The following is a 13,458-nucleotide window of genomic DNA, read 5'->3' on the forward strand; positions in this document are numbered from 1 at the left end:
AAGTTGGTAATTATCGAACTACAGTACTCGCTGTTGATAGTTATTGTCTGGCCAACGTCACTTCCAAAGAAACACCAAACACCAAACAGTGACATTTTCGGTATGCATTGTACGCTCTCGGATTTCATTTGGATTGAAATCGTCCCAAATTCGACAATTTTGTTTGTCCACCTACCCATTCATCCAGAAATGGTCCTCATCGCTGAAAATAATTTTTTGATAAAAATTAGAGTCAGTTGCCAATTGTTCCAAAGCCCATTCAGGAAACACACGTTGTTGTCTATGATCGTTTACTTCCAGTTTCTGGATCAGTTGAATTTTGTATGGGTGCAGGCCCAAGTCACAACGTAAAATTCGCCAAGTTGTAGTCTCCGAAAGGTCGAGTTTTTGTGAGCGACGCGAAATCGACTATCTCGCGGATTTTCCTGCACACTTTCACAGAATTCAGCGATGTTTTCGGCAGATCTTGATACGGGGATGATCGATCGTTTACTGAACCAGTGAACTCAAATGTATCCACCACATTGTGAATAGTCCTCTCGGTAGGACGATTATGGCGACCGTAAATCTTCCCATACAAGAGCATCTGTAAGTCACCTATACCTGACGATACGTTAGATTCATCCAGGCAGACATTTTCTGCCTCTGGTTTGAGTAAGTCATTGTTTGAGCATGGGCGTTTGTTGACCTGCTCAGAGGGAGTTTGTTTTCTCTTCTGATGTAGACTATGCTTCTGCCGTCCAGAATTTGGTGCGTAGCAGATTCATGAGCAGACGGTGAGTTGCTTTCTTGTTGCACCACCTAGCATCTTAAGTTTGTTAATTGAATTAGGGTAACAGGACTTAGAAGCTCTTCCTCTCAGTCCAATGTTACAGGCAGAATAGTAGGATCGTTCAGTCGACTCATCTCCGCTCTAGACTCAGGGTGATATTCTTTGGTTACTTCATGATCCATGAAGGAGAGGATATCTGGTATCTCCAAAGTTGTGTTAGTGACACTGACTTTTCTCAGAGTCATACACATTAGGATGTGGCGTCATGGAGGAAGACTGACATGACGCGGTAGGGAAGTTCTTCTGTTTCTTGGTACAGGGCGAATTGAGCCTGAGTATAACATTAGAGCCTGCTTGAGATCAAACCTGTCTGAGATCCTGAAACACCATTCGCAGTGCTTCACTAATCTGAAGCCGCCTAACGAAGACAATTTTTGTTAAAGCGTCACCGGTGAAACCAAAATGGCTTTAAAAGTATGCACTAGCGAGTTCGAAAAGAATACCCAGCAAAGAGAAACCAACCAATCGGCAATAGGGGTGCGTATTTGAACTCAACATCATTACTTTGAGTAGTTCAAAGTTATTTGAATAGCCTGCTGAGTGTACTTATATTCAAAAAATATTAATATCGCTTCAAAATGATTTTCTACTTAGAATTTTGGAAACGAATACTAATGAGTAGTAAAACTTATAAATTAACATCGGTTATAGTCAGTCCCATTGAATGAATACATGTAGAAAACAAAGATGATTTCTTAAACGAAAATCCAGTTTGAAAAAACTATTGATTCTTTCATAAAAAGTGTGATAAATCATTTACTGCTATATACCTATATCACTATATACCAAAATTACCCATTATCCTTGTTATAGTGAAGACTCAACTCAGATGTAAGAATTTCAGAGAATAAACTGTCGTGTTTCTTTTTTCACCTCAAGTATCTTTCTAAGAGTTCTTTAATTTCAGCTAAAGATCATAAAATATATGGGACAATAGGGTAGAAACCTTCCACTCTGTTTCAGAGACCCTCTTTCATATCCGATGTATTTCTTATTTGTCAATTTCACTCGCACAAGTTGCGAAATTCACCCTTCCGCCGGAATTCATATAATTCATGATATTCTCTGGATGAAGAAGACGTTTCATTTCCACAAGATGTAGCGAACACATTGCTTTTGACAGGGGGTGATGAATAGGTTATATAATGAGTAACTTGGATTGTGGTGAGAATGTCGGCATCAACTTCGTGATTTTACGGACCAGAAAAAAAATGTTGCAATGCAGCAGGTATATTCAATAACTATTTGACTGATTTGGGAGTGAAGAGTATATATTTATTGTTTCAAAGAAGATTCAGCATCTGGTAGAGAAACACGTTTATATAGTACATTCAGTTTTATTTCTTGTGATGCAATCTTTCAATCACCAAGTGATATTGAAGATGATCACTTGGTGATTGAAATGCGTGTCGAGGTGTTGAAAATAAAGGTTTTGTGTTGGGATAAAACTCCAGTGATATCCTTTAGTTCTTTTTCTTTCACTAGATGTTTTTTACAATTCTGAGTGTCGAGAGGAAGAAGACACACCAGATCTTGACTTTGATTGGATTCGCATTAGTTTTTGAACACAGAAAGGCGTATCGTTCGCAAACATTTCATCCTTGCTACGAGGGTCACGTGTTATCTGATAATCCTTGAGCATCCTATGTTTTTGCTCAATGAGTTCAACAACATCAAGCGGAAGGATGCCTTGATCGCCTTTCACCACGATTTTCCTCATAGAGATGTATCTAGCTCTTCGGATGTTCCGGACGAATTGCCCAAAAATAATAATAATTTATTATTTTCAAATATATTATTTTCAATAATATACATATAGATTTTAACATTGTATGCAAAAAATAAAAACATTTCTGAAAATAAAGGGCGAAGTTCATTTTCTGCAGACAAACGATAGTTTTACTACGAAAATGTTCTTCCACTTAACCCTAATACAGTGCGTCGAAGAATTCATATGCGTTTGTACATGTAATTGACAAATAGACAATGAGAGAAATGAGTGATAAGTGACGAAAATCGTTATGTTTGTTGGTTTGGCAGCGGGGCAGAGGGGTATCTAGACTTGTGTTTTGAATAAATTATTTTTATATTCTGATCTGAAGCAAGTAATACTGAGGTTCTTCAAACTTTCAGGAACGGAATTATATAAATTATAAAATTTGGTAGGTGAAAGATCGTCTGAACATTTCAGTTTTGAATTTAGGTGGGGATAATAATCCTTTAAATCGTAGATTTAAATTATGTATGTCTGTCCTGAAAGATATTTTGTTGTACAAATATGAAGGAATTTTAGATAAAATAATTTTGTAATATAAAGTGACCGCATGATGAACTCTTCTATTTTCCATATTCAACCATCCAATCTCAATTAATTTATGTAATATTCTCTGATTTTTCCTCATGCCGTATATTAGCCTCAAACAGGAATTCTGCACTTTTCGAATTTTATTTTTGCAAATAGTTGTTAAGTTCGGACCATAGACAAAGTCAGCGAAATTAAAATGTGATAAAACTAATGTTTCGCACAGTTTCATTTTGATTTTTCGAGGAATTAAATGCCTGTTTCCATAAATCAGTTTTAGTGAACCATATGCCCGTCGAATCAATTGATTAACATGTTTTTCGAATCTTAGGTCTGCCTCTATGATAATGCCTAGGTTTTTAGCTTCTTTAACAACAGGGATCAATTCATTATTAATTTCTATATTAATAGGAAACTGAAATCTAGCCCGATTATACATAGAACCAAATAACATTACTTTAGATTTAGCACAATTTATTAGTAAACAATGTTCAGAAGCAAAATTAATGAACGTCGCCAGTTCCCTATTAATTATTTCAGAAGCATCATCTGCTAACTGCGGAGGAAAAGTGTGATAAATCTGTGTATCATCAGCATAGACATGAATCTTAAATTGTTCTAAGGATTTTATTAAATTGATGGTATACACAGAAAAAAGTAAAGGGCCCAGGATTGAACCTTGAGGCACCCCCGAGTTCAATGTCATATATTCGGACTGCTTTGATTCAATTTTTACACACTGTTTACGATTGTCTAAATAATTTTGTATAAGGCCAACAGCCGATTCTGAAAAACCTATATAGTGCAAAATATTAAGCAGTAATTTGAAGTTAATAGTGTCAAATGCTCTGCTGAAATCCAGCAGTACCAATATTGCACACAGACTTTTATCCATTGAGGCAATGATATCATCGACTATATTAAGTAAGGCTGTCGTACAGCGTAGCCTTTACGAAAGCCAGATTGAACAGGCAATAGTGAGTGGTCGGCTAAATGCTGTCTTATCTGTACTTCAATGGATCTTTCTAGAATCTTGGAAAACAATATCATCTTTATCAATGTTGCTCTTGATAGTGGTGAGATTGTTCATGGACGCTCTGAACCCAGTCCAGTTCGTGCTCTTGTAGTCGTGCTTGACTCTTCTGGTTGTTGGTCTGACTCTATTAAGATCGAAGAAAACCGGATAATGGTCGGAGCTCAGCTCCGACCATTATCCGGTTTTCAACTCACCCAGATCCCGAACGTTCTTGTTGAGTACAAGGTCAATCGTGGTGGGCGACGAACCATTCCAAGGGTAGTGTATCGGCTACTCGGGATATTCAATGACAATATTATTGTTCAAAAAATACTCCAGCAATGTCCTACCATTCGCGTTTGGCTGATTGTGGCAGTTCCACTCACGCCTTCTGGCGTTAAGATCGCCCACAACCAGTACTTTGTTTCCAGCATTACACATATTGTCTAAATCATGCGGAGTAAAGCGCCCGTCTGGCTTATTGTATACCGGAAACATGCAGGTACCGTCAGCAAGTTTGATGCCAACATGTTCGATGCTGCTCCGCTGCTGAGGTATCTGTGTATGTGATACCTTTTCTTATCAAGATAGCCACCCCACTGCTTCTCACGGCATCAGGGCTATCTATCCGGATAGTGGTAAAACCTTTTAGCTTCAGCCTATGTTCCTGTCGCAGCTTAATATCGGATAGAAACATTATGTGAATAAATGAAGTTAACAACACTGGGGTATTTGTTGTTAACTCCATGCCTTTATAGGTATTTAGATGTTGTAATTGCTGATACTGCCCGCGAACGTCGCGAACGCGTTCCACTTTTCCAGTGGGCCAGAAGCACCTGTCATGGGGTTGCAATTCGTCGCACGAATGATCTCTGCGATGTTCACCATTTCGCTTAGCCTCTGGAAGCAGTTGGTTGCCTCCATGAGGATCTGTTGAGCCCCCGTTGTGGGTCCAATCACACGCTCTCCCTGTACTGATGTTGTGTGACGAAGGGGTGGTGACTCAGTTGCTTGTTATATCTCGGCTCTTTCTGTTCAGGGGTTGTCTTTAGGAGGTGGCGCAGGGACCAATTTTGGGACTGGTGTCTGAACCTATTTTTGCAGTGGCGGTTGCATGTCTCTCTGTCTGGCTTCGACCTCCTCCGCCTTTTCCCTGTAGACTGGACAGTCCCTAGAATTGTAGTGGTGATCTCCACCTCGCTGGAATCTATAACATTGCACCAACCTCCTGCTGTTATTTCGTAACTCCCATGTGACCCCAGTAAAGATACATGGAACGTTACGTTTCAGAAAATTTAGGGTGACGTCCTTGTCAGTCACGACCATATATAGGGTACGTCTATCCGTCCTCAGACTATATACGGCCGAAACGTTGACTTTGCGTTCATTTCGGAGGTCATCCCCAATTTCCTCTATCGGTGGAGCGTAGTCCAACCCCGGACCCCGGAGGACAAACGCGTGTGTTTTATCCTCCGGCAGGGTATACGTGTGAAAATCCGCCAGTGCACCTCGAATCGTGTTAATGATTGAGTAACGATCCTTGCGCGTACGCGCGTATACAAGCGTGGATCTCCCGGTATATTTTACCGAGATCTCTTCCTCTAACTGTTTCTTCAAGCTTTGCATTACATTTTTGTTCATGGGTATTGTTTCTTGAACAACAATCGGAGAAAGGGTCCTTGTTTTTGGTTCTGGTTTCTGGTTCTGACGTCAGAGGATACCGGGGATCCGTCTCTACACCTGTGTTGCAATATTTTCTACCGTATTATTAATTTTTTCAAGTGTATTTCTGTTGATGGCATTGATTTTCTCTTGGATCTCATTATACGTTTTGAAGGAGTTTTTCAATGTGTCTGACTTTGTTGTAGAGATGGGCGGGGTAGGCGGAGACTTGGAAGGTCTTCTCGCCCTCTTCCTTTTTCTCTTTCTTGGGGTGGCATCTTCTTCTTCATCATTCGAAGATTTAGCAATAGGTTTGGTTTCGCTTCTCTCCGGGAGAAGCTTAACTTTTTCCCTGATTGCTTTTTCAGAATTATTTTGTAGTTTCTTGTTTGCATCGACTGCTCTGGTCTTCATATTCTTCACTATTTGGGCCAGCTCCTCTATGTGTACGCCTTCATTTTCTCCTATTCTACAGTACAGTGTTCAATAAATTGAGTTACTTGCTGAGTGAGTCTACTCTTATTTCTTCTTCTGGTCCAATTTGTGAGCTTCAATTTTGTTCAAGCATATCCATTATATCGTTTATGGACATTATTTAATTTTTATTCGCTTCAAGTGTCTGTTCCAGGAATGAAAATTTGCCAATTAGGGTATTTAAATCCTCAAATTTTTTGAATTCGAATTTTTTTAAATATGAATTTCTCGAACTGTTTCTCCAGATTTTCTTCAATCATAGTTGATAATTCGCTTAATATAGCATACACCATAATATCGTCTGCTTGCCCTCTTCCTGTTTTACCATTTTCTCGGAGACATGACAATGTATAGGTAATTAAGCTACTGGAGACCGAAATTCAAAATGCACTTCAATTAGATTTTACTACACTGCAGAGCAGATTTGAGAACTACACCCCTGAAAGTCCATTTACATCAGTGTGCCTTTTGAAAAGTCTTATGAAATACCACTTGAAATCAAAAAATCTCTGGAGCTCACTTCGTCACATGTTCACATCTTGCATATCGGGCATCAACTATTTTATCCGAATTGCTGCTTTTTGTATCGTATTTGCAACTTTTTTATTTATACTGGTTGAAATTTTTGACCAAATTTCAACTTGAATTGAAACAAATTGAATGTAACACGTATGTTATTGGATAATTTTCACTTTCATATTGTCTCAATTTTCCTTACCCAGTGTAAAAAAACAAACACTGCACTCACGTTTTCGCGTACAGGTATAAAAGTTATTTTCTACGTTGAAAAGTTGACATCATAGAAATTATTTACTTTTTCAAAATGAAAATGATGAATAAATTAGATGGAATAGGCCTCATAAAATAGGTGGAGCATTTAAAACAAGAGAGTTTATCGCAATTTATTCTGACTTTCCACTCAACTACAAATGAAGACAGTGCTTCAGCCTGACACTACTGTTGATGCGAATGATCTCTCCTCAATGAATAAAAGAAATACACAAATAATCAGGAATTATTCCATTTTATTTGTTATTATGTGACAAATCAATGCAACGGAATTTCGTCTACTTTATTACGTATAGTTACCAAACTATAATTTACGTCAAGCAGCCTACTACAACTATGATGCCTAAAAAGCATTATTAGTAATCGAAAAAATGATACTCGTATATTAAAGTGCCACGAATAATATCAAATAGTGGAGCTCTATTTCGCATCGGCTGGTTCCCCAAAATAATACCAGCCGGTCCGTAATAACTATTTTGTGCTTGAAACTCTATGGAGAATCTAAACACTCTACCGAACGCGGAAGAAGTGAATTGCCTAAAATTACATAGCCCAATTCCAATTTCATTCGAGAATGCATGTACACGATGTTCGTTAAAGCAATGATTTTTCGCTTCCGTCTTATGACCCATGCAAGCACAACCAATTTGAAACATCAATGGGCAGGAAACAAGGTTGAATGGAAAAAACACATGATGGTCAATCGTATTTCCTACATAGCTATAGCCACTATTCAACCAGTCGACTTCCTGTCTCTAGTCGGTATCTGGTCTGTTTGACCGGGTAACTGAGTTATTTTCAGGTAACTTGCGTGACAACAATGTCCTCCAAGTTTGTGGTATTTTCTGCGAATCATCTCGTTTGTTGAGGCAGTTGGGTCGTTTTTCAATTTGAATTGCTTCCCGAATTATCCTGGCCTGTAGTTTTTTCTCCGTAGCAGCGGTCTTGGTGTTTTCGAAGCTTATTGTGAGGCCTGTTTCCTGGTGGTATTTGAAGAGAGATGATGTTGGATCTTATTTGCGAACAGCTAGTTTATGTTCATAGGCTCTGTTGGAAATTCTTCTATTGGTCTGGCCGATGTAAGTTCGCGGACAGTTAGAACATGATATTTCGTATATGCTCTGCGCTTCATTGCGTTTCGTGTCCTTGGGTGTTCCTAACATAGTGGAGATTTGGTTATTGGCTGTTAATACTGTCTATATATATATATATATATATATATATATATATATATATACATATATATATATATATACATACATATATATATATATATATATATATATATATATATATATATATATATATATATATATATATGTGTGTGTGTGTGTGTGATCAGATAGATTTCCGCGGTCAGTAATTTGATATAATGTTGTCCGGGGTGAACCGCGTATGTCATTTTCATCGTTTCGACGTTTCGGCTCCTGCCTTGGAGCCATTTTCAAGAATCAAAGTCGCTGAGAATGTCCTTTGTACCGCAACTTGATATGTTAAAACTTGTGGAACGTTTTCTGTATGTCTTGGATATGATGGATGAAATCATAGAAATTATTTACTTTTTCATAATGAATATGATGAATAAACTAGATGGAATAGACCTAGAATAGACGGAGCATTTTAAACAAGAGAGTTCATTACATCAATTCATTCTGACTTGCCAGTCGACTACAAATGAAGACAGTGCTTCAGCGTGACACTACTGTTGATGGGAGTGATCTCTTCTCAATCAATAAAGGAAATACACAAATAATTAGGAATAATTTTATTTTATTTGTTGTTATATGATGAATCAATGCAACTAAACTTCGTCTTCTCTATTACGTAAAGTTACCATACTATAATTTATGTCAAGCAGCCTAATACAACGTTGATGCCTAAGTAGCATTTGTAATCGAAAAAATGATACTCGTATATCAAAGTGCCACGAATAATACCAAATGGTGGAGCTATATTTCGCATCGGCTGGTTCCCCAGCTGTTTTTGTGCTTGAAAATCTATGGAGAATCTAAACACTACCGAACACGAAACAAGTGAATAGCCTGAAAGGATCTAATTGTATGTGTTTGAAATTGAAAATTGAAATTGAAATTGAAAAACTCTCAAATAATGTTGCCGGATATTCCTTATTGAGAACAGTGTCCTGCACTCTTCTTTTAGCCGGATCAATCGTGCTTTCATTGCCGCCTTCTTTGCTGCTGGTGTTTTGTAATGGTCCTGGTCCGAGGTAATTTTTTTTCTCAGGCATTTTTGGTTGAACCATAAATTCTGCTATGCTTGATGGTACTTCATTTTTAGTTTGAAGTAGTATGTGGCTTGTCTAGCTGTACTTGCTTCTTTCAATAAATTGATGGATGTAGCCGTAACTACGTGGTAGGAGATCATAATGAAAAGAGAAATGGAAATTTCTATGTTTTTTACCACTTTTATTTGTAACTAACGTTACTGCAGTCTCTATATGGACATTCTCAAACTTATACAAAAAACTCTGATTTTTTGCTTCCGTCTTATGGCCCATCCAGTCACAACCATTTTGAAACATCAATGGGCAGAAAATAAGCCTTTTTCTGATAATTTTTTTCTTACATAACATTACATAACGTACTATGTTTCACTATAAACAGTATTGGCCTATCAACTGCAATAAACTATATTACCAACGTATAGTTACCAAACTTCAATTTATGTCAGGCAGCCTAGTACAACTTTGATGCCTAAATAGCATCTGTAATCGGAAAAATGATACTCGTATATCAAAGTACCACGAATACTACTAGATAGTGGAGCTACATCTCGCATCTACTGGTTCCCCAAAATAATAACAACCGGTCCGTAATAACTGTTCAAGTACTTGAAAATCCATGGAGAGTCTAAACACTTCACCGAACGCGAAACAAGTGAATTGTCTGAAATGATCCAATTGTATGTGTTTGAAATTAAATTGCCCAATTCCTATTTCAGTTGAGAATGCATGATCACGATGTGCGTCAAAGCAATGATATTTCGCTTCCGTCTTATGACCCATCCAAGCACAACCATTTTGAAACATCGATGGACAGAAAACAACTGTTTTTTCAATAATTTTTTTCTTACATAACATTACATAACGTTACATAACATAACGTAGTATGTTACACTATAAATAGTATTGGCCTATCAACTGCAATAAACTATACTAACTACGTATAGTTACCAAACTCCAATTTATGTCAAGCAGCCCAGTACAACTTTGATGCCTAAATAGCATTTGTAATCGGAAAAATGATACTCGTATATCAAAGTACCACGAATGATACTAGATACTGGAGCTACATCTCTCATCTGCTGGTTCCCCAAAATAATAACAACCGGTCCGTAATAACTGTTCAAGTGGTTGAAAATCCATGGAGAGTCTAAACACTTCACCGAATGCGAAACAAGTGAATTGTCTAAAATGATCCAATTGTATGTGTTTCAAATTACATTGCCCATTTACTATTTTATTCGTCAAAGCAATGATATTTCGCTTCCGTATTATGACCCATCCAAGCACAACCATTTCGAAACATCAATGGGCAGAAAACAAGCCTTTTTCCAATCATTTTTTTCTTACATAAAATTACATAACATAACGTACTATGTTTCACTATAAATAGTATTGCCTATCAACTGCAATAAAGTATATTAACTACGTATTGTTATCAAACTCCAGTTTAAGTCAAGCAGCCTAGTACAACTCTGATGCCTAAATAGCATCTGTAATCGGAAAAATGATACTCGTATATCAAAGTACCACGAATAATACTAGATACTGGAGCTACATCTCTCATCTGCTGGTTCCCCAAAATAATAACAACCGGTCCGTAATAACTGTTCAAGTGGTTGAAAATCCATGGAGAGTCTAAACACTTCACCGAATGCGAAACAAGTGAATTGTCTAAAATGATCCAATTGTATGTGTTTCAAATTACATTGCCCATTTACTATTTTATTCGTCAAAGCAATGATATTTCGCTTCCGTATTATGACCCATCCAAGCACAACCATTTCGAAACATCAATGGGCAGAAAACAAGCCTTTTTCCAATCATTTTTTTCTTACATAAAATTACATAACATAACATACTATGTTTCACTATAAATAGTATTGCCTATCAACTGCAATAAAGTATATTAACTACGTATTGTTATCAAACTCCAGTTTAAGTCAAGCAGCCTAGTACAACTCTGATGCCTAAATAGCATCTGTAATCGGAAAAATGATACTCGTATATCAAAGTACCACGAATAATACTAGATACTGGAGCTACATCTCTCATCTGCTGGTTCCCCAAAATAATAACAATCGGTCCGTAATAACTGTTCAAGTGGTTGAAAATCCATGGAGAGTCTAAACACTTCACCGAATGCGAAACAAGTGAATTGTCTAAAATGATCCAATTGTATGTGTTTCAAATTACATTGCCCAATTCCTATTTCAGTCGAGAATGCATGATCACGATGTGCGTCATAGCAATGATATTTCGCTTCCGTCTTATGACCCATCCAAGCACAACCATTTTGAAACATCAATGGGCAGTAAACAAGCTTTTTTCCAATCATTTTTTTTCCTACATAACATTACATAACGTTACATAACATAACGTACTATGTTTCACTATAAATAGTATTGCCTATCAACTGCAATAAAGTATATTAACTACGTATTGTTATCAAACTCCAGTTTATGTCAAGCAGCCTAGTACAACTTTGATGCCTAAATAGCATCTGTAATCGGAAAAATGATACTCGTATATCAAAGTACCACGAATACTACTAGATAGTGGAGCTACATTTCGCATCTGCTGGTTCCCCAAAATAATAGCAACCGGTCCGTGATAACTGTTTTAGAGCTTGAAAATCCATGGAGAGTCTAAACACTTCACCGAATGCGGTACAAGTGAATTGTCTAAAATGATCCAATTGTATGTGTTTCAAATTACATTGCCCATTTACTATTTTATTCGTCAAAGCAATGATATTTCGCTTCCGTATTATGACCCATCCAAGCACAACCATTTCGAAACATCAATGGGCAGAAAACAAGCCTTTTTCCGATCATTTTTTTCTTACATAAAATTACATAACGTTACATAACATAACGTACTATGTTTCACTATAAATAGTATTGCCTATCAACTGCAATAAAGTATATTAACTACGTATTGTTATCAAACTCCAGTTTATGTCAAGCAGCCTAGTACAACTTTGATGCCTTAATAGCATCTGTAATCGGAAAAATGATACTCGTATATCAAAGTACCACGAATAATACTAGATACTGGAGCTACATCTCTCATCTGCTGGTTCCCCAAAATAATAACAACCGGTCCGTAATAACTGTTCAAGTGGTTGAAAATCCATGGAGAGTCTAAACACTTCACCGAATGCGAAACAAGTGAATTGTCTAAAATGATCCAATTGTATGTGTTTCAAATTACATTGCCCAATTCCTATTTCAGTTGAGAATGCATGATCACGATGTGCGTCATAGCAATGATATTTCGCTTCCGTCTTATGACCCATCCAAGCACAACCATTTTGAAACATCAATGGGCAGTAAACAAGCTTTTTTCCAATCATTTTTTTTCCTACATAACATTACATAACGTTACATAACATAACGTACTATGTTTCACTATAAATAGTATTGCCCATCAACTGCAATAAAGTATATTAACTACGTATTGTTATCAAACTCCAGTTTATGTCAAGCAGCCTAGTACAACTTTGATGCCTAAATAGCATCTGTAATCGGAAAAATGATACTCGTATATCAAAGTACCACGAATACTACTAGATAGTGGAGCTACATTTCGCATCTGCTGGTTCCCCAAAATGATACCAGCCGGTCCGTAATAACTATTTTGTGCTTGAAACTCTATGGAGAATCTAAACACTCTACCGAACGCGAAATAAGTGAATTGCCTAAAATTACATAGCCCAATTCCTATTTTATTCAAGAATGTATGTACACGATGTTCGTAAAAGCAATGATTTTTCGCTTCCGTTTTATGACCCATGCAAGCACAACCAATTTGAAACATCAATGGGCAGGAAACAAGCCCGGATGGAAAAATTACATGATGGTCAATCGTATTGCCTACATAGCTATAGCCACTATTCAACCATTCAATTTCCTGTCTCTAGTCGGTATCCGGTCTGTCTGATCGGGTAGCTGAGTTATTTTCAGGTAACTTGCGTGACAACCATGTCCTCCAAGTTTGTGGTAGTTTCTGCGAATCATCTCGCTTGTTGAGGCAGTTGGGACGTTTTTCAAGTTGAATTGCTTCGCGAATTATCCTGGCCTGTAGTTTTTTCTCCGTAGCAGCGGTCTTGGTGTTTTCGAAGCTTATTGTGAGGTCTG

General features: G+C 37.3%; 1 protein-coding gene across 3 annotated transcripts in view; it reads right to left on the reverse strand.

Annotated features, from left to right (window-relative positions):
- Positions 1-13,458, reverse strand: part of LOC111503748 (uncharacterized) — a 293,459-nt gene that overhangs the window by 143,013 nt on the left and 136,988 nt on the right. The gene's annotated exons all lie outside the window — the stretch shown is intronic.

This window comes from Leptinotarsa decemlineata, unplaced genomic scaffold (genome assembly GCF_025532065.1).
Source record: "Leptinotarsa decemlineata unplaced genomic scaffold, Ldec_3_MD MMD2_tig00000026_RagTag_RagTag, whole genome shotgun sequence".
In the NCBI taxonomy this organism is placed as follows: domain Eukaryota; kingdom Metazoa; phylum Arthropoda; class Insecta; order Coleoptera; family Chrysomelidae; genus Leptinotarsa; species Leptinotarsa decemlineata.